The sequence below is a fragment of the Miniopterus schreibersii genome (genome assembly GCF_964146895.1).
Source record: "Miniopterus schreibersii genome assembly, chromosome: X".
NCBI classification, from domain to species: Eukaryota; Metazoa; Chordata; class Mammalia; order Chiroptera; family Miniopteridae; genus Miniopterus; species Miniopterus schreibersii.
In genome coordinates this window covers 13,188,452-13,213,292 of record NC_138104.1, presented here as the reverse complement: position 1 = coordinate 13,213,292, position 24,841 = coordinate 13,188,452, and the positions used below count along the sequence as shown (strand labels likewise).

Here is a 24,841-nt window from a genome sequence, read left to right as displayed (position 1 = left end):
CACCAGCCAGGGCACCAAAAATGACTTTTTACCTATTTACATGGCAAGGCAAAGTACCAATTATGGAACACGTGCTCTCCTTGCAGGACCTGAAGCCCCAGTGTGCCTTACCTCAGCCCTGGCTCAGAGTGGCTTAGGCACCATGTGCCCTTTGTGTCTCCTAACATCTCTTGCATGTGGGGTCCCCATGCATATGTATGTATTAAATTTGGTTATTTCCTCTTGCTAATCTGTCCCATGTCTATCTGATTATCAGATTATTCCACCAAAAGAATCTTGAGAGTACAGGAAATGCTGACCCCCCCCCCATACGCACCCTTCTCTTCTTCACCAGTAGAAATCTTTGAGGTTAAATTTAAATTTTGGAAATACCTAAAAAAATAAGTCGGGATAAAGTCTGTCAAATGAAGTGCGCTATCAAGCTAGATAATTTCATTTGGGATCCAAACTATGATGTGACAGGAAGAAATGAGATGGAGACGCAAAGCGGAGGAGAGGGGAGTGCTGTGAGCGCGCAGCCACCAGCCACCGGCCACCGGCCACCAGCCACCAGGAGCCTCCTCACCAAGCCCAAGAGGGAGATGCCCCCAGGGGAGCTGCAGAAGCGGGAGGAGGAGTTGACACGGGCCCACTGTCCGCGCTCACACAGTCAGTCAAGAACAGCACCCAGGTGCTCATCAACTGTCGAGGCAACAAGCAGCTCCTGGGCCGCGGGCAGGCTTTTTTTTTGACACTACAAAAACACTTTATTTATATTTATTTATTTATTTATTTATTTATTTATTTATTTATTTATTTATTTTCTCTTTTATTTTATTTTTTTAAATTTTATTTTTGTTTGAAATATTACAGATGTCCCTTTTTCTCCCCAATGACCCATTCCACCCTGTCCCACCCCCTCCCCAGTCCCTCTCCCCACCATTGTCCGTGTCCTTGGGTTGTGCATAGATGCATATAAATTCTTTGGTTACTCTGTCCCCCTCCACCCACCCGCCCTCCTCCATCCCTCTGACATTCGTCAGTCTCATCCATGCTTCCATGTCCTTGAATCTATTCTGTTCATCAGTTTATTAAGTTCTTTAGATTCCACATATAAGTGAGATCATGTGATGTTTGTCTTTCTCTGCCTGGCTTATTTCACTCAGCATAATTTTCTCCAGGTCCCTCCATGCTGTCCCAAAGGGTACGAGATCCTTCTTCTTTACAGCTCTGTAGTATTCCATGGTGTGAATGTCCCACAGCTTTTTATCCGCTCATTTACTGATGAGCACTCGGGCTGTTTCCAGATCTTAGCTCTTGTAAACTGTGCTGCTGTGAACATAGGGGCGCATATATTCTTTCTGATCAGTGTTTCAGGATTCGTAGGATACATTCCTAGGAGTGGGGTCAGTGGGTCAAAAGGCAGCTCCATTTCTAATTTTATGAGGAGTCTCCATAGTGGCTGCCCCAGTCTGCATTCCCACCAGCAGTGTACTAGGGTCCCCTTTCCCCACCCCCTCGCCAGCACATGTCGTTTGTTGATTTGTTGATGGAGCCATTCTGGCAGGTGTGAAGTGACACCTCACTGTGGTTTTAATTTGCATCTCTGATGATTAGCCACGTTGAGCATTTTCTCATGTGTCTCTTGGCCATCCTTATGTCCTCTTTGGAGAAGTGTCTATTCAGGTCCTTTGCTCATTTCTTAATTGGGTTATTTATCTTCCTCTTGCTAAGTAGTATGAGTTCTTTGTACACTTTGGAAATTAGCCCCTTATCAGATACATCCTTGGCAAATATGTTTTCCCAGACCGTGGGGTTCCTTTGTATTTTGAGGCTGTTTTCTTAACTAAAAAGCTTCTGTACAGCAAAAGAAAAACAGCGGGCAGGCTTTTGACACGGCCTACAACACGGTGCTGGAGAATGTGAAGGAGATGTGGGCCGAGGTGCCCAAGGGCGGCAAGGAGTCCAAGCCAGTCACCAGGGGCCACCACATCTCCAAGGTGTTGGTGCGCGGGGATGCGGCCGGTGCGGCCTGCGAGCCCGCACATCCCAGAAACTAGGGCCTTGCTCCCTGCCGCCCAGACTCGCCCCCCATCCTGCAAAGACCTGCCCTTCAACGTGAGCACGATAAAATCCTGTGTGTTTTTTTCTAGTGGCAAAAAAAAAAAGGGGGGGGGGAAATGAGATGTAATTTTTCTCTGAAAGCATTCCCTCAAAATTCCCGAACAGTGGCAATATCTGTAAAATCAGTCATAAGTTCCCTGGAAGAAAACTTAACTCTATAAATTCTGCTTCTAGTATGTGCATTCATATTAAAATGTAAATGCTGTTTATATTAGAATTCAGAGGTCATCCAGTTCACATCACACATTTTATGTAAGACCATTAAAGAACAGGATTTCTACATATGAGATATCCAGGCACAGATACATTCATGAAAAGTACGATAGCTACTCAGATATGTGGAGATCAGCAAGGACTAGAGATTAGTTGAAAATGGCTTTCATAAGAAGTAGGGATGGCCTGGGCTTGGAGAATTAGTGAAATTTCAATAATCGAAGGAAAAGATCTTCCGTGTAGGGTAGAGGAATCTTACTTGATTAGCTAATAAAAGTGGACTTGAAAAAGACCCTAATCCATACGAAATAGCAGCCCTCCTAAAACCCGTTTTTAAACCAAACACCAACAAAGGCAGATGTTAATATTAGGGAACAAGGGGAGACGCACACAGATAGCACGGTGGAGCCCAATTGCGGGGGGAGGGCTCCCTCCTGAATGCCAGCTGGGGAGTCGGAACATGATCTAAAGTTAGCCTGTTATCCCTTCCACCTGCGATTTTGTAACCTCGAGAATCTGTCAAGGCCCGCTAATAAATGTCTTGCTCTACAAAGGCAATTTAAGAACAGAAAAGAAAAGTAACATGGATACTTCAAATTCTCTCTCCCTTGAGTAAAGGCCCTCCCACTGACCTTGCTTTAAAGACAGGGCAAGCTGGCAAGAACTGAAAGGGGCCATCAGCAGAGTGCAGATAAGCTTTTAGAGATGCTTTATTGTCTTTCTAAAGAATGAACAGAGTTTCTGGTGGAATTCAGTACATGCAGAGAATTCTTTTTTACCGAGTATGAGCTTTCCGGTTGTTGGATAATTATTTTCTAGACAAAATACAGCCCTAAAAACTCCTCGCTGTTTCATTAATTAAAGTAAATACTTGTTTACACTACTCTACTGCAAATCTTTAAAATGCAAGATAATAATGAATCCCATTTTGCAGTGCATTGTAAATCATATTAGTAACTTCTGGTGCTCTCCAGGTTTAATAGGTGATAGTTTATTATTCATGTTCAGCATAAACTAAGTCATTAAAATTACAAATTTACAAGTAAGCTACAAAAATTATGCTTGTCTTCAAGATTACGGTTTTAATAATTGAAAATACTATCTGACCTAGAGCAAGAAAAATGCTGGAAACTTGAAAGTTCATCGGAAATTCACAGTTGAGAAAGACAAGCCTCTGAACACTGGGGCCATCTTTTTATGTATTTCAGGAGAGAAAAACTGGTAAACAAACAAAGGGAATTTACACTGTTTTGTGGTATTTACATTTCTGGAATTCCTTTGAAAGCATATTTCCAAAGTGCAGATGTTATAAATATGAGAGGAGAGTTCGATTCTGGCATAAACAGAAGGGGTATGACTTAATGTCAAAATAATGTCTTTGGTGGTTTTTTTGCACTAAGTGATCAACTGTATGGAAAATTCTAAACCCCGTTTGAGTCGGCTTTTTCATATAAAATGAGAAATGACCTTGTACATGTTGCATTTGGTACAACCAAATGGTTTTTCGCTGCCCAGCAAGTCCGGCCATTTGAGAGGTATATTCAGAAATAAAATATTTCTCAAACTCATCTTGAGCTGCTGACTCTATGAGGTTGAGGTTCCTGTTTCTAGTTTTTGAGGCTTCTAAAAGGCTCCTAATCACAACCAAAAAGAGACTGGCTCCTCTGGAATTCAATTTACTATAGTTGAATGAGCTCTCTTCGCACCCCCTCCCACTTGTTTCAATTCAAATTAGTGTCTTGATTAAATTCCAGAGGAGACTTTGCTTACAACAAGCCTGCCAAGGGCTCGCCCAGTATCCTAAGAGTGTACTGCAGACATCCCATAAGTACATGTGTGCTTTTATTTTCTTATTTCTGTCTGTCTTCAGTTATTTTCAAATTCTGCTCTAAATTTTATAGGATCCTCAAACATACAAATTGATGGGTTGAGGGAGAGGGTCCCAGCACCAGAAATAATGTGGATTAGCTAAAACACCCTTCCTGGCCTACCTTGCAAGCTAATAGGAAGTGGGGCACACTATAGCTAATTACCTTTTATCATCTCTGGTCCCACAATGTCCTTTTCATAGGAGATGGGGCTTCCACTTGGCTGACTGTGACCAGTGAGATTCACTGAGAGAAATGATAGTCTTAGGACTACATATTTTCAAGATCTCAGTTTCCTCATCTGTCAAATGAGGAAGCTGGGACTAAATGATCTCCAAGTTCTTTTACTGGCTTTAACTGTCTGTGATTCAACTCACTTTGGTTCTGCTCCACTCTTTTAATTAATAATGTACACACATCTAGAAAATTATCTTCAACAAACAAATGATAAGCACTGGGAAAAGAGGTCCAAGAGTCTAAAGGAGGCTAGACATAGGGGAGATAAAATATATTCATACAAGGATACATAACAATATAGGGTAGGAAAAAGCTGTGGTACTAAAATGAGAGGCATGGGTGCAGAGAATGGAATCCTACACTCCGACACCCCCCCCCCCCATTCCACACTGGACTGTGAAGTAAGCAAAAATATAAACTGTCATTGTGTGTTTAGCCACTGTGACTTGAGGGCTCTTTGTTACAGCAGCATTATTTGCCCTGACACTAACTGTGTGTGTCTATATATTTATCGCTACCTCTACCTTGACTTCTACCTCTGTCTGTCTACAGAGATCACACACACACACACACACACACACACACACATACACACACACACACTTCATGTCAGAAGATGAGACTCTACACACCTCCTATCAGGAAGGTTTCTATGACCCCAGAATAACTAAATTTCTCACACTGGGGAATATAGCTGTTGGATTTTCCTCCCTCCTAGACTATATGCCCCAGGAAGGCAGGGGTTGTGTCTTTTAAATTCACCACAGCACCCTAGTGCCTGGAACACAGCAGGCATCTACTAAATATCTGCTCAGTGAATGAATGAGGGCTTAAGGTACACAGCACTTCTCACCTGGGCTCCCACAGCACCTTCCTTACACTATCATTGCATGTATCACTGTATATTGCAGTTGCTATATATTGTCTGTCTCCTTCAGAGAGCAAAGTGCTCAATAAAGATTCCTTTAATCAAGGTCTGAAGTAGGCGGGTTTCTTTTAATACCTTACGTGGAGAATACCAAAGAGTTTGGGGATTGTATCCATACAGGCCCTCAGACATATTCCTGAAGTCACTTTCTTTGCCCCTGAGTGATCGAGAGCCCTTTCCTGCTTAAGCCAAAGCTCAAGTGTCTTGGCACCCCTGAACCTCCTGAACCGTGTCCCTGTTCATCACAAACTTGCCTTTAACCTGACCTAGGCCAAAAGCCTGGTGTCCTGCCCGAATCCCAAATATCCAAAGAATGATAGTGGCCAGGGCCTGGAGGTTAGGGAAAATGGGAGAGATGTTGATCGAAGGGTACAAACTCTAGGTTCTAAGATAAATAAGTCCTGGAGATCTAATGTACAACATGGTGAAGATTGTTAACAATCCTGTATTGTGTACTTGAAATTTGCAGAGAATCTTAAGTGTTCTCACCGTACCAAAAATATGTGAGGTAGTGAATGTGTTAATTAGCTTGATTGTACCCCTTAAATATATACAGTTTTTATTTGTCGATTATAGCTCAATAAAGCTAAAAATAGCCTCAACATTTATTGCTATACATTTGACTCACACAATTAAGCCCTTTCTAAATGGATTTTAGTTATAAAACGTTTCATATAGATTTAGATGAAAATCATGCCAAAGAAAAACAACAACAGATGACTTCCATAACACTGCTCCCTCGTCTTTTCTCCTCACTAGACTCTGCTGCAGCAACTGCCAGATGAAGACCCAGAAAATGAAAATGGTCCTTCCTTTACAAACCCAAGGGATTCTATTAACTAATTAAGGGGCCCTCTGGTTTCTACAACTCACTTCTTCATAAACTGACTTAACTCTCGACTGTTCCAAGACACCTGTTAAATGGGACTGGGAATTTTTCACAGTCCTAATTGCTCAAGAATTGACTACATTAAACACAGGCAGGAAAGGAAACGCTGTGGATGGTAAGATTTATTCCAATACTGACTCCATGTACAAAGTAAGAACATGCCCTCCATTTGCCAGCAGGACAGTGCCAGTCAGACTCACACTACAGCTATCATGATAGAAGCGATCAACGAGATGGCCTCCTTCATTTAAAAAAATGTCAGAATACGGGGCTATGTTGCTTTGCATTTAGAATACATGTATATGGCCAAGTGTAAAATTAGAGAAAGTTCCCAAATTTCCAGTTCCTCATCAATATCTCCCTCTATAAAAATAATTATCCTCTAATTCAACGAGTGAATAGTGGAATGCAAAACTTCATGAGTTCCTCTAAAGAAGCTTGAATTCGGGTTTTATTTGCAAGATATAACACGTTGGCCACCTCTACCCTGAAGCCTCAAGGGGGGGAGTCTGGGCTGCTTTATAACTTTTGGAAGCCTTGGTCTGATGACTGGCTTCCTGTTGCCTTTTACCAAAACCAGGAGGGTTGTGCCCACTTCAGTGACCAGTTCCTAGTTCAATAGCAACTAAATCCCAACTCTGTGATCCAGTCACTTGCGTGCTTTTATATATGCTGCAGGCATAGAGACAGGTTGCCATCCACCATCCACAGAGAAGCAGATCCGGCTAGAGAATATCCCTGTCACAGAAACCAATATAATAAGCCACCAAAGAACTCCAACCCGAATGACATGTCTAAATATACCTGTACCATGAAAGGTTCTCACCGCATCCCATAAGCAGGACGGGACCACTGTGGCATCATTAAACTAACAGGCACCTTCTCAGCTCCTGACTCAATCTGCCCAACATGTCTAAACAGTGCTCTAAAGCTGGAGAAGCAGCCTGCGAGCCAGCCCATGCCACAGTCCCTGGGAGCTTTCTCCCATTACTAAGTTAAGAGAGAATTGACACGATGCTAACGATAGAAACTGCACATTGCAAGCCTGAATCAACACAAAAGACGAGAGCAGTGATTTTTCAAAGCCGAGCCCGCCTCACAATCCCGGGAGGGGGCCTATGCCACAGATTTGCAGCCCCCACCCCCAGAGTTTCTGCTTCAGTCTGGGAGAGGGCCTGTGGGTTTGCCTTTCAAGCAAGTTAACATGGTGAGGTTGATGCGGCTGGTTCAAAAAAAGACACTCTGAGATCACCGCACTCCGGCGTGGTTAGAATGAGGCTGAGGCTCTCAGTTCAAATCGCAGCTCGTTTCGGTCGGTTGTTTTAACGCGGAGGGAAATTCTGCTGTGACCACCCTCGCCAGACTTGACACTGCAACAAACGTCCGCCCTTGGTCACAGAGAGGACAAGAAGACGAAATAAACAGGCATCCTTCTTTGCGATCTCTACCCTGCTCTGTAAAATCATGTAAATATGTCTGAGTTAGTAACGGCAGCTTTACATAGAAAGAGCATATGATAGTTTTGAATTTTAAAAAGGTATCAAAAAACTTCAAACATAAAAATAAAACAGTCTAATAAACACCCACGCACTTATCACCTTGATTAAATAATTATTTATGTTTTGCTAAATTTGCTTAATTTCTTCTTTTAGCCAGAGTATTTTAAAGTAAATCCTAGATGCCGTGATATTCCTCCCCTTAATATTTCTGTACATAAAACAACATAAGCTTTTATACTGTAATTTTACTTTCAAATTCCTGAAAGGTATTAGCTTAGGCCCATATTTGCCAAAGTGTGATATACATAATACTCAGTCTTCAGGTTCCCTAATAGGTATTAGACTTGCCCACAGAAAGTTCTATGGTCAAATAAATTTGAGAAACCCTGGGTTAAAGAAACAGGTTTCATTATTGGAGAACTTTTTCAAAGTCTCTAAAAACTAATATACATTGAGAACCTCCAAGATGATACTATAAGTACACAATATTTCTCTCTTGTATCAAATAATTAACTTTTGATTGTTATTGTTGCTCTGTGTATGTTTTTAAGGACAATCCATAGATAACAAATTTTGATAAATGCATCACTAAGAATATGTAGGGTTTGCTTTACTTTACAGGACTGGAGAAGATTTGACTTTGGGTGGTGGACATACAGTGCAATATACAGATCTTGTAACACAGAAACCCCCACCTGAAACCTATATGATCATATTATCCAATGTCACCCCAATAAATTTAATAAGAAAAAAAGAAAAAAAGAGAAAAACTTCCAAGGAAACATGATATAATAGTCCAGTGAGAGAAACTAAAAACAGATTTCTGTCCATTTTCAAATTATTGAAATGAGACTACTCATGTCCAAGTGAATTGACTCCTTACAAGTTGAACTTATTAAAGTAGATTTTCAAATTAAATGTTTATAACTGCCTTTTAAAATAAAAACATCATATGATTATAATAATTTAAGCATGTCATTATATCCACAGTCATTTTTTAGGCTGTAATAATTTAATGGAAGTATTCTCTATGATATACACCTTGATGATTTCATTACAGTCAATTGGAAGTGATTTAGATATTCACAGAATAGTATAATAACTATATTTGCAAAAACACACTGTAAATCAAGTGAAAACTATATTTAACATGAATTATACTTTGTTGTTCCTAAAATCAATTTAAATGAAGGCCAAAGGAAGGAAACGTGAAAACGGTGAGGTGCCACGAGACCAAAGATGAGTGTGCACGAGATCAGAAGAATTCATGGGTATTAGTTGATGCCCTTTGGTGTCTAGCTTATTGATTAATATGGTATTTTAGCTCTAGGTAAATATATATATAGGATGGTTAGGTTAACAAGGTTGCCAAGCATCTGACTTACAAAAGAAAATAATTGACCAGATATTTTCAAAGTTGGGCATTGTGTAGATTGACTCCCTACTTAACGGGCAATATTTCACCTTGTCTATGAATGGTTTTATCATCAGGAAGACAGAGCCCCAAGATGCTTAATATCTATAATTCTGCTCTAGTGTTAGCTGAGGAAGCAGCTTTGGAAAAGCCCTTTATGAAATTACTTAATCATCCTACACCATCTTGTCTTCCAAAGCAGCTGGCAACCTTTTTAGATGTTTTATGATGATAAACAGAAAAGATGAAACTGATTGTCTCAAACTCAAGGTGTCCAGGCAAGTAGGGGTGAGCAATCACAAATGAGGAGTAACTACGAAATGATTGCTTCAGGTTAGCATTTTAGACTTTTTATCTAAATTTTACTGCTGTAGAAATTTTGTTTCCAGACAGACTATGCATTTTAAAGTGAGCCTGATAAATATCTTAGTATTTAATTTTAATAGTAATCAGTGCTTAATACTTTAGTAATCTGCAATAACCTTAAAATGCATAATTCATATCACAGCAACCACTACAAACCTTGTGTATTCCTTTCTGCCTTTTCTTAAGATGAAGAACTGATACTGGATGTCTAATTAATTAGTAAAATGGTGTTTCCATACCTTTCCACCAAAAAGTTTCACTAGGTAATTTGTGTTTTCCTTTATTTAGGAGGCCAGGATATGCTACCATGATAAATGATGGTCCATGCTTGAGTTATTGTTAAAGGTGGTGTTAGACCTCGGTTCAGCAACCTTGGTTCTTGAGTTCGGCTAAGAAAGAATTCAGAGTCGAGAACTCTAACACAAGAAGTTTATTTAAAAAGTCACAGAAGTAGAGGAAATGACCCAGCTGGGCTGTGTACACTCAGGAAACAAGCTACAGAGGCAGAAGAAGGGTCCTTAGAGCTTAGGAGAAAGAAAGCAAATATAATGTGCCTGAGACAAGAGGGTGAAAGAAGTGGGTGCTGAGAGAGAGATTCTGCTCACCGGGTCCTTTGCCTTAAGGGGTTTTATCTGTTTTCTAATGGCAGGAATTTTAGGCAAGGTCTCAGTGGAGGGTCTCAATAGAATATTCATCAGCTTTCTAGGTGTGTGATTTCAGGGTCTTGGTCTCTACTGATCGGGTCGGGGTTGGGGTGGAGGGTCATTAGCCATTGTAGCTGTTCCTGATGTCAGCCCTGGCCTCACTTCTGGTTTTGCTGCTTTTCTGGGCCTGGAGCTGAAACACAACTGAGGCCTAGATGTTACCTCCAGTTTGACCAAAACTCTGACTCTGTGGTCAACAGACCTGAGGCTATGTTCCTAAGATTATGTGATGCTGATCAGAAAGTCACTGTCTGAGGGCTTAATGCTTAAGGGAGTGGTCATCCAAGGGCTTCTATGGGAGTCGTATGAGGCTATTCTCAGGCCACCTTGTTCGTGCTCTAAGGGGGTCTAAACCACATGACTAGTGAGACATGCTAGGGGAGGAAAGGCCACCCTACGGTAATACATATAGAAAACTTCTCTGTGAAATTAAACTTTTCATGCATACTTCATTCTAATTCCACCGATGTGTCTACATAAGTAAGTATAATAGTTGTTTTCTCTAGTTTTGCCCATTGCTGGCACCTGGGACTTTTTGCTCTGGTGACATTCCCTACCCGGCCTATGGTTCCTGCTCTGCTCATGGCTGTCTAACTGCCTCCTCTATCAATATTATGTGATGAACTCAGCAATCAGTTTAAGTTTGGTATTTATTTTAGGTTGATTAAATCAGGGGTAAAGATTTCTGAGCCTCACTGCTCTCCAACTTGAAAAGAAATCAATAAATCCTAGTTAATCGGCAGGCAACAGCCTAACCAGATTAAGTGTGTGAACTCTGGGCTGCTACAGCAGCTCAGTAAGCTTAATCCACAAGTGAACAATACAATAGAAACCTGGCTATTCCGTATTTCTTTGCATGATGCTAAACCTATCATTTGGGTGAAAATAAAACAAATATCTATAAGAAGAGTTAATGCATATCTCTAAGCTTCTTTCCTGGGGCTATAATTGCCTAGATATTAATCTTCTCATGAAAATGTCCTCCTTTAAATCTAATTGTTTATATATCAATAGACACTTGAAGCACAGAAATGTGCAATAATGTAATTTTAAACTAATCCAATAGAAATAAAAACAAGTGATGGTTTATAATAAAGATTATATCTAATCCTCAATAGTTTAACCAGGCATCCCTTCACTCTGAATTTTAGATTCGTCATCTGCAAAATGGGAACAATATAATCGCATCCCTGTGTCGAAAAGATAAATGAGAATAAATAAGATATTACACTGCTACAGTTGTTAACAATAAAGGCATTTCAGCCTGGCTGGTGTGGCTTAACGGTTGAGCATCGACCTAGGATCCAGGAGATTGAGGTTTGGTTCCCGGTCAGGGCACAGGCCCGGGTTGCGGGTTTGATCCCCAGTCGGGGGCGTGCAGGAGGCAGCCGATCAATGACTCTCATCATTGATGTTTCTCTCTCTCTCTCCTTCTCCCTTCCTCTCTCTGAAATCAATAAAAATATATTAAAAAAAAAAAAAAAAAGGCATTTTAGATTTGTATGGAGCCTGCCATCTTTAAAGGCAGCAGTCTTCTGCTTACCTACAAAAGACCCAAGCAGCAGGTCAACTTAGGGGGGAAAGTGATAGGTAATAGAATTTTTTAAAAGGTGAGGGGGGGCAAAGTTTTGCCACCTGAAAATATGCCTTTAGGGATACTGATTTTAAGCTGGCTTTTAAGAAACAAAAGACTCTGGGAAAAGCTTTCACCTTCCCTACTTCCTGCCTAAAAGAATTCAGATAGAAAAACCCATTTCAGGAAGAGAACCTTAGCATATTCACCTTAGCAAATACAGTAAACCCTCAATTTTGTGGGCCTCGATTTGACAGATTTCAGGTTTAATGAACAAAATTTCCGGTCCCTATGTCATAATGTGAAAATTAACACTCTGTTAATTTTAAAATGCTTTTAACCAAGATTTGCTTATAATTCAATTAACAGGTTATTTTTTGTTATTAATTCACTGTTATTTTTTTAAGAAATTTTAGCAAATAGGCCATATGTTGGAAAAAAACACTGTAGTAATTTCTCCGACATAAATATTACATATCGGCAACTATATATATTTCAATCCAAGAGTCATTGCTCATAAACAATGTGAATGCGCGCATCTACTAAACCTATTCAGTATAAATTTAAAATTACTGTAATACATATAGAAAGCTTTTCTGTGAAATTAAGCTTTTTATATACATTTCATTTTAATTACACAAACGTGTCTATATAAGTAAAAACGGGTAAACTAACTAATTTGTCAACTTTTTAACATACACATTGGGAAAACCTGTTTTATTATGTAACAGACTTTCGGCTTTAACGGACATCTCCTTGCCCAAATTAGTGCATCATCTCGAGGTTTTACTGTATGAAATAAGAGTGGCAGACAGAGAGGATCCAAGCAAAGCCTGTGTGCTAGACTCTCCTCAGTGTCCCATTGCTCCTGGGTGGCCCTGCAGGGCTTTGATTACCCTGTTTGTTCTTTCTCACCAACCTGGGAACTGCCTTTTCCCTCTAAACCCCCAGGCCCCTGCTCCCCTTTTCTCCTTTGCCCAGAAAGGCGCATAACCCTAAACTGCCTAATGCGCTTCTGGTCTCATAGCTTACGGCACCCTGAATGCACATCTGCAATAAATCTTAGACATTTTCTCCGAGTCATCTGTCTCATGTTAATCTGGTTTTTAGTCCAATTAGAAGAACTCAGAAGGTGGGAGGAAAGTTACTTTTTTCAGCTCCCACAGAGGCAAACTATTTCTTAGCTTTTATTCGGACCACTGGTTTCCAACCTGAAGCTTTCTATCTCAACAACAGAATGGAAAACCTTGCTTGCTAACACACACTAAAATAACTATATAACTATTGTTTAACCTCTGTTGAAGTTACTCGTTGAGAAACACTGATTTAGCAATAAATAAAAATGAAAATTTAGCTTTTCAGCCAGAACTGCCATCTCCCACTAATTCGCTCAAATGAGCAACACAAATGAAAGAGAGGCACCCACTGTATGTTCTCTAGATCTTTTAGAAAACATGGAGTTGTCCCTTTGGCCACATACATGTGCATCTACAAGAAAGGTGACATCAAGGGAATGGGCACTGTTCAAAAAGGAATGCCCCACAAATGTTCCCATGGCAAAACTGGAAGAGTCTACAATGTCCCCCAGCATGCGGTGGGCACTGTTGTGAACAAACAAGTTAAGGGCAAGATTCTTGCCAAGAGAATTAATGTGTGTAGTGACCATATTACGCGCTTTAAGAGCCGAGATAGCGTAATGAAATGTGTGAAAGAAAATGAACAGAAAAAGAAAGAAGCCAAAGAGAAAGGTGCCTGGGTTCAACTGAAGCATCAGCCTGCTCCACCCAGGGAAGCACACTTTGTGAGAACCCATGGAAAGGAGCCTGAGCTGCTGGAACCCATTCCCCATGAATTCATGGCATGACAAGTGTAAAAAGTAAAAGACCTCTGTACTGTTTTTTAAAAAAAGGAAAAGAAAAATTTAAATGGGGAGCTTGATTCAATACTTGACGTTTCACTGATTGGTTTTGGCATCTCACGGACCACCGATTCTCAGTTGGGGACCTTGCTCTCTAGGGGTGGATTTCAAAATCTCTAGAGCCACGTCCTATGGAGTGTAACTTTAAAAAGGCATGCTCACTATCATAATATATTTCATATTGATAAGATGGAAAAGATAAAATCTTTTCGTGAAAGCATCTATAGAAAAGAACACTCTCGATGGAGTTCAGGGACATAAGTTTTTATGTTTCTTAAAAGGAAATGTGTGCTGGGATAGGTTAAACTAGAGCTTTGGGTGTTTAGCGGCAGCCCCCCAAATGCTCTGGGGAAAGGTTTCCCTTAGGCCTGAGTAACTGATCCGTGAGCAGGCCACGCAAACTGCCAGCATTAGCATGTGGCCCACAGTTAGCGCGCAGGGGATCCACCAGCACAGCAAGAGATGGTGAGCAAAGCGGTCGCCGCGACTGTCCGAGCCACGCAGCGAAGAGCAGCCCGGCCGGGGTGGCTCAGCGGTTGAGCGTCGACCTAGGATCCAGGCGATCGGGGTTCGATTCCCGGTCAGGGCACAGGCCCGGGTTGCGGGCTCCATCCCAAGTCAGGGGCGTGCAGGAGGCAGCCAATCCATGACTCTCATCATGGATGTTTCTCTCTCTCTCTCCTTCTCCTTTCCTCTCTCTGAAATCAATAAAGACATATTTAAAAAAAAAAAAAAAAAAGCAAATCAAGAGAGCCCTGGGTGTCCTGTCTGAAAGATAACCTAGGATCCCCAGAGTGAGCAAGTCATTCTCATCTGGGTCACACTTATGCTAAAAACAAATATTAATTTCCTACCTGACGTTAACGTTTAACTGGGCAGCTTATGTTTCATCTGGCAACGCTTAGTGAAAGCTTCCCTCCAGCACATCGATAAGATAACACTTCCCCAAGAATTATGCAATATATCAGAGGAGCACATATGTAATATATCAGAGCCAGCAATTCCACGTGATCATTTATTCAGAAAAATGTTCCTGCTCCCAGTGTGGCCCAATAGCCCCTTAATGAGAAAACGCTGTGCTAGCACCTTGGCCAGAGTGGCTTCGCTGGTTGGGGGTGTCCCCCCCACACACATCAAAAAGTGGCGCAGGTTCAATTGCCCGTGAGGGCACATACCCAGGTTGCAGGTTCGATCCCTGGGAGGCAACTGATTGATCGATGTTTCCCAGCCCCCTTCCTCTCTCCCCCACCCCCTAAAAAAGCTGCATTAGCTGCCACTGCTCAGGTTCAACCTCTGGTAGGAACAGCAAATAAAAACTGACCCCTTTATGGAGAAAATGTTACTAACTTTTGAGGGGAAGCAGAGTTTCCCACCTCAAAGTATGGTATATCAATTATTTTAAGGTGATTATTTTTAAGAAATGAAGGACTCAGAAAGAGCCTTTGACCTACCACTCCCCTTACCTGCCTAAAGGAAATGAGAGAGGAAATCATGAAGGGAGCTATCACCTTCGCATAATATGAACTAAGAATGGCGACAGGGGAAGCCTGCAAAGTCTGTTAGACTCCCCATTGTTTCTGGGTGGACCTGCAAGAATTTGATTGTCAAATTTTTGTTCTTTCTCACCTACCTAAGAATTGCCTCCTTTCCTTTTAAAGTCCCAGAGCCATGCCTCCCATTCCTTAGCAAAAATGCTCTATAAATCTCAACTGCCTAATATGTCATGATCTTATGACACCCCACATGGTCATTTTCTTTTGTTAATTTGTCTCATGTTAATTTTACTAGCCCAGCCACAAGAACTTGGAAGGGAAGAAAGGAAATTATTTTTATCTGCCCCACACCTTTGAAGCTGGATATATATGCTTTGATATAGTATCTATACTTTCCTCATTTTGAGAGTTCAGCCTTCTATTGGGGCATAGCTTAAAGAGCCATCCATCTACTCAACCCAAGTCACTGGAAGTTAGGATCGTGGAAACAAGGTAAATACCTTAGAGGAAACATGGTACCGCACAGGAAAGGGCAGTGAGCGGACTGGCATTCAAGGGACCAGAGCTCTCTTTCCTTTTCTGCCATGAACTTACTATGTGACCATGTAAAAGTCATTGCACCTCTTTGGGCATCAGGATCCAAAAGGGTAAAATTAAGTTTGACTGGTGATTGACTCATCAATTGTTTACTGAGCACCTTTTATACACTAGAGCCAGAGCTAAGGAGTTGAGACACTCCTATCAAGGGGCTCACGGGCCACTACGCTTCTATATTTGAATTCTACCATCTGCATTTTGAAATGATGTTTCGGGTCTTATTTAGAGAGAAAAAAGTCTCTAAAATTCACCATGTTATCTACCCAAACTTCCCCAAAGTCTTTGTAAAAGTCTGAGTAATTTAAAAATTAAAAGCATACTGTTTTCAGTGGTAAATTTCATGACTCCTTCCTCAAAGTTAATATGAACCCATCAAAAATAAACTAAGTTACAAACCTTAAAGATGATGAAACTGGGGTCTTTAAGTTTACAACCTATTCTTTAGGGTGTGTCACCAAAGGAACTGTAGAGTGTAGATAACCTTTTGAATATCGGTGGAGTAAGAATTCCTTGAGTTATAGGTCACATGTAAAGCAGCTTAAAGGACATATTGACAAACACGTCCCTACAGACTAATATGAGTGAACAGGTCTTCGCCTGTCAGTTCAGCTTGGCTGAAAACATACAATTAACAGACTGAACAAGCAATATAGATGTTTCCCATCAACCTTTGACAAATGAAAGGTAAGCAGAGCCGCGCGCCTCTCATAAATTGCTGACTTTGTTAGGCTCAGGGTGGCGTTACACTGAAAATGCTTTACAACTGTGAATGGAAAATGAAAATCCTGTCAACCGGGGCCAAATGCACTCTGCACATAAGACAACGTGCCCTACTTGACTACGGACCCCAGGCCGATGAATATGTCACCAGCCCAGGCCTGCGCAGGCGGCCGTTAGCCTGAGTGCCAGGGCAGCTCAGAAACAGAATCGGAGCGGAAAAGACACGAGGCGAACCTCTCCCGAATCGCACATCTACACTCGGATGAATGTTATGTTCAAAGAACAATCCTCCTTTTAAAAAATCAACCAATAACAAGGTTCGTATTTACACACATGGGTAATCGTGTGTGACAGCGCGTGAAATCAATCATAACCTCTTCGGATCCTAAACCGTGGTGACATTTCGGATGGCAAACTTCACGTTGATCACTGAAGCAGCACATAGGAGCGATCCTACTTAATCAGACAGAAATACGGAGTCTGCTGTTGATACTAATTAGTATTCAGGCTCGTATAATTCCAGGGATAGCTCAAGGTGGAACGGTGTAATAAAGTGAGCAATTTGGAAATCTGCAACACGAAGTGTGGCTTCAAGGCCCTAACTCCACAACTACTAGACTGTTCTATGAGGGGCCTTGAGCGATCTGCTTGAGCTCCCTGAGCCACAAGTCTTCGTTGCCATGAAATGGGGATATATCAGTACCCACACCACGTGAGGTTCAAATGCAATGATATGGGTGAAAGCATCTCTTCACTTCTGAGTGCTCTAAAATGTTAATTATAACAACGATTATGATAGTAGTAAATCCATGTGATAATCGTCCCTCACAGGCGTTTCTGAGTATTGACTGGAAGACACTGGTTGGGTTTTGATGTTGAGCAAAACCAAATAAGCTCTGGAATAAAATCTGCCTCCATACCTAAGGTTAATTTCACAGATTTGGGTATATCTTCTCCAACAACCGCCCATGAGCAACTCCTTCTCACCATTCAGGTCACAGCTCAAAAGCCACCTCCTCAGGGAGGTCCTCTTTGAACACAGTAGCTAGAGTTGTGCCTCTTATTTCAGTCTCTATAGAACTGTTTTATTACATGGAACGTGTGGCTACCTGAAATTATTTCTTAATGCAATTGTCATCTATCTCCCCCTATAAGAATTTGAGCTCCAAGGAGACAGAATTTATTGGTCGTGTCTCTGTGTTTACCTCTGCATTCCCAGTGGTTACACAAGAACTTGGCACATAAAAGAATTTCATAAATATTTACTAAATAAACAAGAGAATGGATTTGCTAACTCCACAAAGCAATAGAATTGATTTTTTTTTTTTTTTTGGATCAAGAAAGGAGGCTTCTGGTCTGTCATTTACTAGGTTCAAATTTTTCCAAGCTTGTTCCCTAGAGGTTTTTTTCCTAAACGCAATGCCCAGGTTTGTTGTTTCCTAGTCAAATGCTTCAAAATTCTAGTTAATTCTCCAGGTGAGTAATTAGGATAAAACTTAATTCTTCTGATGAATTCTAAAGAATTGATTATTTCTCCAGAGGCCATTGGCCTGCATTTAAATCACCATTTCACTTTGGACTCTGAATGATCCAATTTATAAATCCCCATGAATCAAATTAACTAGATAACTGCCAAAATGTAATCCCACTCAGAGAGTGAAATACCTGGTTTTATTGTCTACATTAGTTAAATGAACTCTATTAGTTAAACTTCACTTCCATTTGTGCTGTTTTAAGATAGCCTGTGTTGTAAGCTTTTAGCCCTAAAAAATAGATGTAATCCTAAAATTGGCTCAATTTTCCTTAGATTATTCAAAATGTGAAATGTCCTTCTTTCTCCCCTTCTGCCATCAAATTAACACTCTACACACTTACCCCACAGGAACAGAAACATCTCACCAAGGCTTTATACTACCATTGTAAAAAAGTGCCAACATTTTCTATATGATTCATTGTTAATAAAATAAAATGTAACTCTGACTTAAAGTGGTTAATGTTATATCAATTTTAAGGTAATTAAAGTTTTGCCTTAGAAAACTAGTTATGGTCTTGTAAAATTTCTTCAGCTATTTGTAAGGCTGTCTATTAAAAACCCCCTCCCAGGGGATTATACACATGAATTAAAGACAAATCATTCTTTTGCCTGGGTTTCTTACCAGGTTTTAGGTACAACTCCTATATCATTTATCTTTTTTTTCCAGTGAAGACTTTTACATTTTCATTTTTGTTCCCATTCTTTAAACATCTGGTTACAGCTATACCTGCAGTTTCCTATGAATGTGGACAATTACGGCAGGAATTATTGTTCTATTCTTGTGCATTAGCACCTGTTACCATTATAAGGCCTGCAAGCAAATAGCTCAGAAATAATAGCTACAGATTTAGAAATGAAAGCCACAACGCTTCTGTGCTTATATAGCACCGTTTCCCCCCTAGTAGGTTTCTTTATGAAAATCATTTCATCAGTCCTTTAAGTAAAGGGTTGGCAAATTTTCTGGAAGAAGCCAGATAGTAAAATTTTACACCTTGCAGGTCAGACAGAATCTGTTGTAACTGCACAGCTCTTCCCTTAGATGGCAAAAGGCAAGATCTAAGTAAATGGACACGGCTGTTTTCAATAAAGCTTGGTCTCTGGGCACAGAAATTGGAATTTCATATCATTTTCACATGTCACAAAATACTATCCTTCCTTTGGCTTTTTGTTTCAACCGTTCGGAACAGTAAAAATCATTCTTAGCTCATGAGCCGTACATAAGCAGGAGGCAGGCTGCATTTGGCTGTGGGTCACACTTTGCCAACCCCTGATCTAAGCTGTCCCATGACACTGTCCATGGCACAAGTCCCTTTTTCCCTTTTTCCTCCCATGATGAGAGATACAGCACTAAAAAGTTCAGGAAGTTGTAGCCAGTTCAAAAGGGTTTAAGGCCACTCATTCAGTCAGCAGATTAGTTCCTCAGTGTCTATTTGGCTAGAAATGAATGTTGGTCAATCCTTGTGTTAACATGTCCTCCCAAAATTCCAATATTAATTATGTGCCTCATGCCTGCTGGTCCAATCATTTTCTCCACTCAGTGGCTACAAGACCCATAGCGATTTTTCAAAGAAACTAAAACTATAGGAGAAATAAAGCCCGATCCTTACACATTTCGATCCTATTCATACTGACCTGACCTGGCGCCCGTGTGCAAAGTGAGAAGCAAAAACTAAACAAAAAGCTCCAGAAACAACAAAAAACAAGCAGAAGTGGTGTTCGGGGTTCAGTAAAATTAGGCTGCAAACAACATGGAAACTTCCAGGTTAAATGTATAATACATATAATGTAGTTTTAGGTTAATTCCTCAGAGAATTGGGTGGCATTATGATATGGGGGCCAAGTAGCAAAATTATTACTCTAAATAGTTGTTTGGTCCTTGGTTTTAGAAACTTCAATAATAGCCCAGTGCTCTAAAAGCTCCAGCCTCAAACATGATACATAATGGGCCTTTTAAAAAGCATTTCACGACTACAACATTACTTTTAAAATATCATATTTAGCACCTCAAACATCAAGGGGGCTAGTTAATTTAGAGCAAGGCCGTTCCTACTAAAACAGACCACTTATCCCTCTGAGGTATGAGTTAAAGTACAACTGATTATATATTTAAGAAACTTAGATCTACATTAAATGTGTGTATATTCTCTATGGATCCCCAAGAAATATAATTTTTTTTTCTTTTTTTTTTATCATTTCAAATGAGTTGGTTTTGGTTTTTTGTTGTTGCTGGGGTTTGGGGGGGGGGTTGTTTTTATTTTTTTATTTTTGTTTAAAATATTACAGATGCCCCCTTTTCTCCCCAGTGACCCATTCCACCCTGCCCCACCCCCCTCCCCAGTCCCTCTCCCCACCATTGTCCGTGTCCTTGGGTTGTGCATAGATGCATATAAATTCTTTGGTTACTCTCTCCCCCTCCACCCACCCGCCCTCCTCCATCCCTCTGACATTTGTCAGTCTGATCCTTGCTTCCATGTCATTGAATCTATTCTGTTCATCAGTTTATTACGTTCTTTAGATTCCACGTATAAGTGAGATCATGTGATGTTTGTCTTTCCTAAGAATCCTGAAGCACTAATTGGAAAGAACTTATGCACCCCAATGTTCATAGCAGCACAGTTCACAATAGCTAAGATCTGGAAACAGCCAAGTGCCCATCAGTAGATGAGTGGATAAAAAGCTGTGGGACATTCACCCCACGGAATACTACGCAGCTGTAAAGAAGAAGGATCTCATACCCTTTGGGACAGTATGGATGGACCTGGAGAATATTACGCTAAGCGAAATAAGCCAGGCAGAGAAAGAAAGACAAATGACTTGGTTTAATTCCAGGTGGTACAGGATTCTGTACAGAACATAGACTGAAGAACACAGTTTGACAGGATTCGGGGCTGGGTTTCCTCTGACCCCACAGCTCAGGTTGAAATGGCAGAGTGAGAAAAACTGAAGAGATGAGACACTGCGTGATGATGATGATGATGATGATGATGATGACAAAATTATTCTTAAATGTACAACAGGCTCCAAGACAACACTTCATTCTAGCTTTAGGGGGCAAGAGATGTTATGACGGGGAATCCAGATGTTGAAACAAACGGAATTAAGGCTCACCATGGCCCCAGGCACAAGGAGCAGCTCACTTTTTGCCAGCTTCCTTCATTCCACCTATGGCCAGGAGCCCTTCCCTGAGGCCTTCGCTTTTAGCCCCTCCAGTTTCTTCTGCTTCTCTCTTTTTTTAAAAAAATGTTTTTATTGATTTCAGAGAGAGGAAGGCAGAGAGAGAGAAACATCCATGATGAGAGAGTCATTGATCGGTTGCCTCCCGCACGCCCCCTGCTGGGGATCGAGCCCGCAACCCGGGCCTGTGCGCTGACCGGGAATTGAACCGCAACCTCCTGGTTCACAGGTAGACGCTCAACCGCTGAGCCACACTGGCCAGGCTGGGCGCCTTCTGCTTCTCTCTCTGCTTCTGCTTGAAAGCCTCGCTGGGGAGCAGCAGGGCAGGGTCACCCTAGGCAGGTCCCCAGGCCCTCTTCACCCACTCACGCCTCCGCACCACCCTCACCCCGTCTGTCTCCTTGACCTGCCTCCCGGGATGCTTTGGGGGCTTCTTCTTGCCCCCTTCACAGCCAGACATGGCACCTCAAGAAATACCATTTCATTTCATAACCCCTTTTCCTTCATCTTTCTTATGTTAGGTTATTATCCTTCTTAATGTAGATTTATTACAAATCACACATTCTGCATAGTGAATGTGTAGAAATAATACGCCTTAAAGGATTAAAGGAACAAAGTGGCCCACTGAGCTCTGGGCCACATCAGCCCTGAAAGCCACAAGTTTCAAGCTGTGTCATCCAGCATCTGGTTAAGTTTCAGGCGTGGACATGCACTGACGGTACATTTAGAAGACTGGCCACAGTCTCCTGACTCTTCATCAATCAGACAGGTTCAGACTCCGGAGGAAACAATGCTCCAGAAGAGGAACTCTGGCTAATGACAGATGGTGACACACGTACGGTTTTACTGAGGAGCTTACGGCTCATGTACAAGGACAGAAGATCCTAAAAAACATCCGGTGGCCGGGTCAGTGGTGTGAATAACGCGCCTGGAAGGTTTGGTATAAAGCATGTAGCTACCTCTCTCAGTCCTGGATGCATCCTTCAATGCCTCCTCCTTGAGCCAAGACCTCAACTCTTATTATCCACCCCAATATGCTCAGAATAATGCAGTTAGCGAGCTGTATTATTCTCATCTAACTGCCTTCAGTGTGCTTTACCAAATGCAGGGAGGATCTGCACATATTAGCTGTTTCTGCAGCGGGGTGGTGAGCGTTCACTAAATCTCCCGATAAGCCGGCTGCAGGGTCCTGCCAGTTCCCTGCCAATTCTCTTTGGCCTCATGACACGCTGTTACTTGAGTGAGCTCTTTATCAACAGGCAGCGTTGCCTTCAGTTTTATACCGAAACATTGATGTTTTAAAGAGCGATATGGAGACTATTCAGCATAAAGCAGAATGATTTATTTGGGAATAATGATTTCTGAAGAGTCAAAAAAAAAACCAACAAGAAAAACCACCAGAGGACAACGTTCCTGTAAGTATAGTGCCACATGACTATAAAAAGGAATTTTCTAGATTGCATGAAGAAGGTACTCAGTTCAAATGAAAGGTTAATTGAGGCCGCAAGCACATAGAGTGCTGCTGGGGGGCTGCAAAGTGAGGGTGTTGTGTCAGTTCTTCAGTTTTTCCAGGAGTAAATGCTCTCAGCACTATGAACATGACTCATCCCTCTACTAAATACATAGGAATGGGAGGTAATCCATAGAGAGAGAAAAGCAAAATGCAAAAGCTGAATTGAAAGACAGGATTCACATCTCCCCGGATTAGGAACAGGAGAAGCTGACAAGCAGCGTGAAGCCCATGGCCCGCGGGGCCCGGGGTCCAGATGCACGGAGAGCTGCCCAAGGCCACGTGCTCAGAGCAGGCTCGGCGCAGGGACAAAGGCCCTGCGGTCGGGGCTCCTGGGCGGCACTACAGGCTTATAAGAGACTCCTGACCTGGGGAGAAAGGAGAACAGGGAAGGCCCAGGCTCCCCCTCCAGCAATGAGCTAGGCACCCACCGGCTCAGAGACAGGATTAGTAAGAGGCCGAGCACCCACCATGAGCACCAAAAAGTCAACACTAACATGATCATCCTAACCCGCCAGGCACATGACAACTTTAAAAGCACTGCTAAATACCTCTCGAACTAAAGATGACAGAACAGTAAGAAATTTTAAAAGTATATTCAGAACTCAGAGAACAAAAGTACACACTGCACATTAACATTTGCGGGGTACGCCTGAAGGTATATGATGAGGGAAGCAGAGAGCACCCTGTGCCTTTATTAACTAACGAGGAAGGTCGAGAAAGAAGTGAGTCTAATATTCATTTCAAGAAGTTAAAGAAATAACCTCAGACTAAGTGAAAAAGTAAAAGGAAGGGAAAATAAAAAATAAGCAGAGAAATTATTGCAATAGGGAAAAAAGGCAGAGAAAGGAACTATAAAAGTAAAAACTGGTGAATTTTTTAAAATTATAAAATAAACAATCATTGGCATAACTGATAAAAAAAGAGAAAAGGGAAAAAACTAGGACTAAAAAGAGAAAGTAGAGCTACAATTAAAACTATAAGAACAAAAAAAATCACTATAAAAATCTTTATGCAAATAAATACTCCGAATAAAGAAGAAATAAACAATTAAAAATAAACAATAACCATTAAACAAATGTAATGTGTAGTCAAAAGTCTCTGACTTTAAGATACAACAGGTTCACACAATTTCAAATGCAAAATTTATCATACTTTCAAGGAGTTAGATAACCTCTGTCTATATAAACTGTTTCAGAGACTTTAAAAAGAGGGAAGACTATTCAGTTCATTCACTGAGGCTTGTATAACCATGACACAAAAACCTTACAGGGGCAATTTGAGAAAGGAGACTTGCAGACCAATCTTACTCATGCAAAAATCCTTAAAAAAATATTGAACCAAATCCAGGAACGTGTAAACCGATAATAAATCATGGCCAAGCTGAGTTTATTCAAGGAATGAAAGGCTGGTTTAACATTAGAAAAATTAATGTCATTAACCAAATTAACAAACTAAAGAAGCAAAAACATGTTATGTGAATAAATACAGAAATGGCAGTTAACAAAAATTAAGGTTTATGTTTAAAAGCCTTGTTATATACAGCAAATTCTGAACATAGCAGTAGTCTCTTGACTTCTTAAAGGGTATCTATTAAAAACCTGCAGTAAACATAATAATCAATGGTGTAATTTTAGAAGTGTTTCCACTAAAATCAGGACAAAAACACCTACTCTCACCACTTCTATTTAACATTTTAATGGACATCTTAAACAATGCAATAAAACGAAGAAAATAAATCAAGTATAAAAATGGAAAGGATGAGTCAAAACTGTTATTTCTAAAGATGTAACTGTCTACATAGAAAAATCCAAGAGTAAGTACAAACTATCAGAACAAGAAAGTTTAGCAAGGTTGCTAGAAACAAAATCAATATACCAAAATCAATAGCAAAACCCTCTACAAGTAATCACCAATTAGATAACTCAATAGAAAAAAAAAAGTAATATTCAATTTATAGTATTAACAAAAGCCAAAAAGAACCTAAGAATAAATCTAGCAAAAGCTATGCAAAACTTTTATGGAGTAATCTACAGAAATTATTGAAGGGTATAAAAATTATAATGAATGGAGGGATAAAACAAGTTCAGCAATAGGAGGA

The 24,841-nt window shown here is 40.8% G+C and overlaps 1 protein-coding gene and 1 pseudogene across 2 annotated transcripts in view; one reads left to right on the top strand and one right to left on the bottom strand.

The window, feature by feature from the left end:
• The window catches only part of TENM1 (teneurin transmembrane protein 1), a 711,536-nt gene that overhangs the window by 526,243 nt on the left and 160,452 nt on the right, over nt 1-24,841 (bottom strand). The window lies entirely within an intron of this gene.
• On the top strand, nt 405-13,676 carry LOC308551723 (large ribosomal subunit protein eL21 pseudogene; annotated as a pseudogene). Its single transcript has 3 exons — nt 405-689; nt 1,845-1,985; nt 13,209-13,676. The product of its transcript is annotated as a large ribosomal subunit protein eL21 pseudogene (transcript).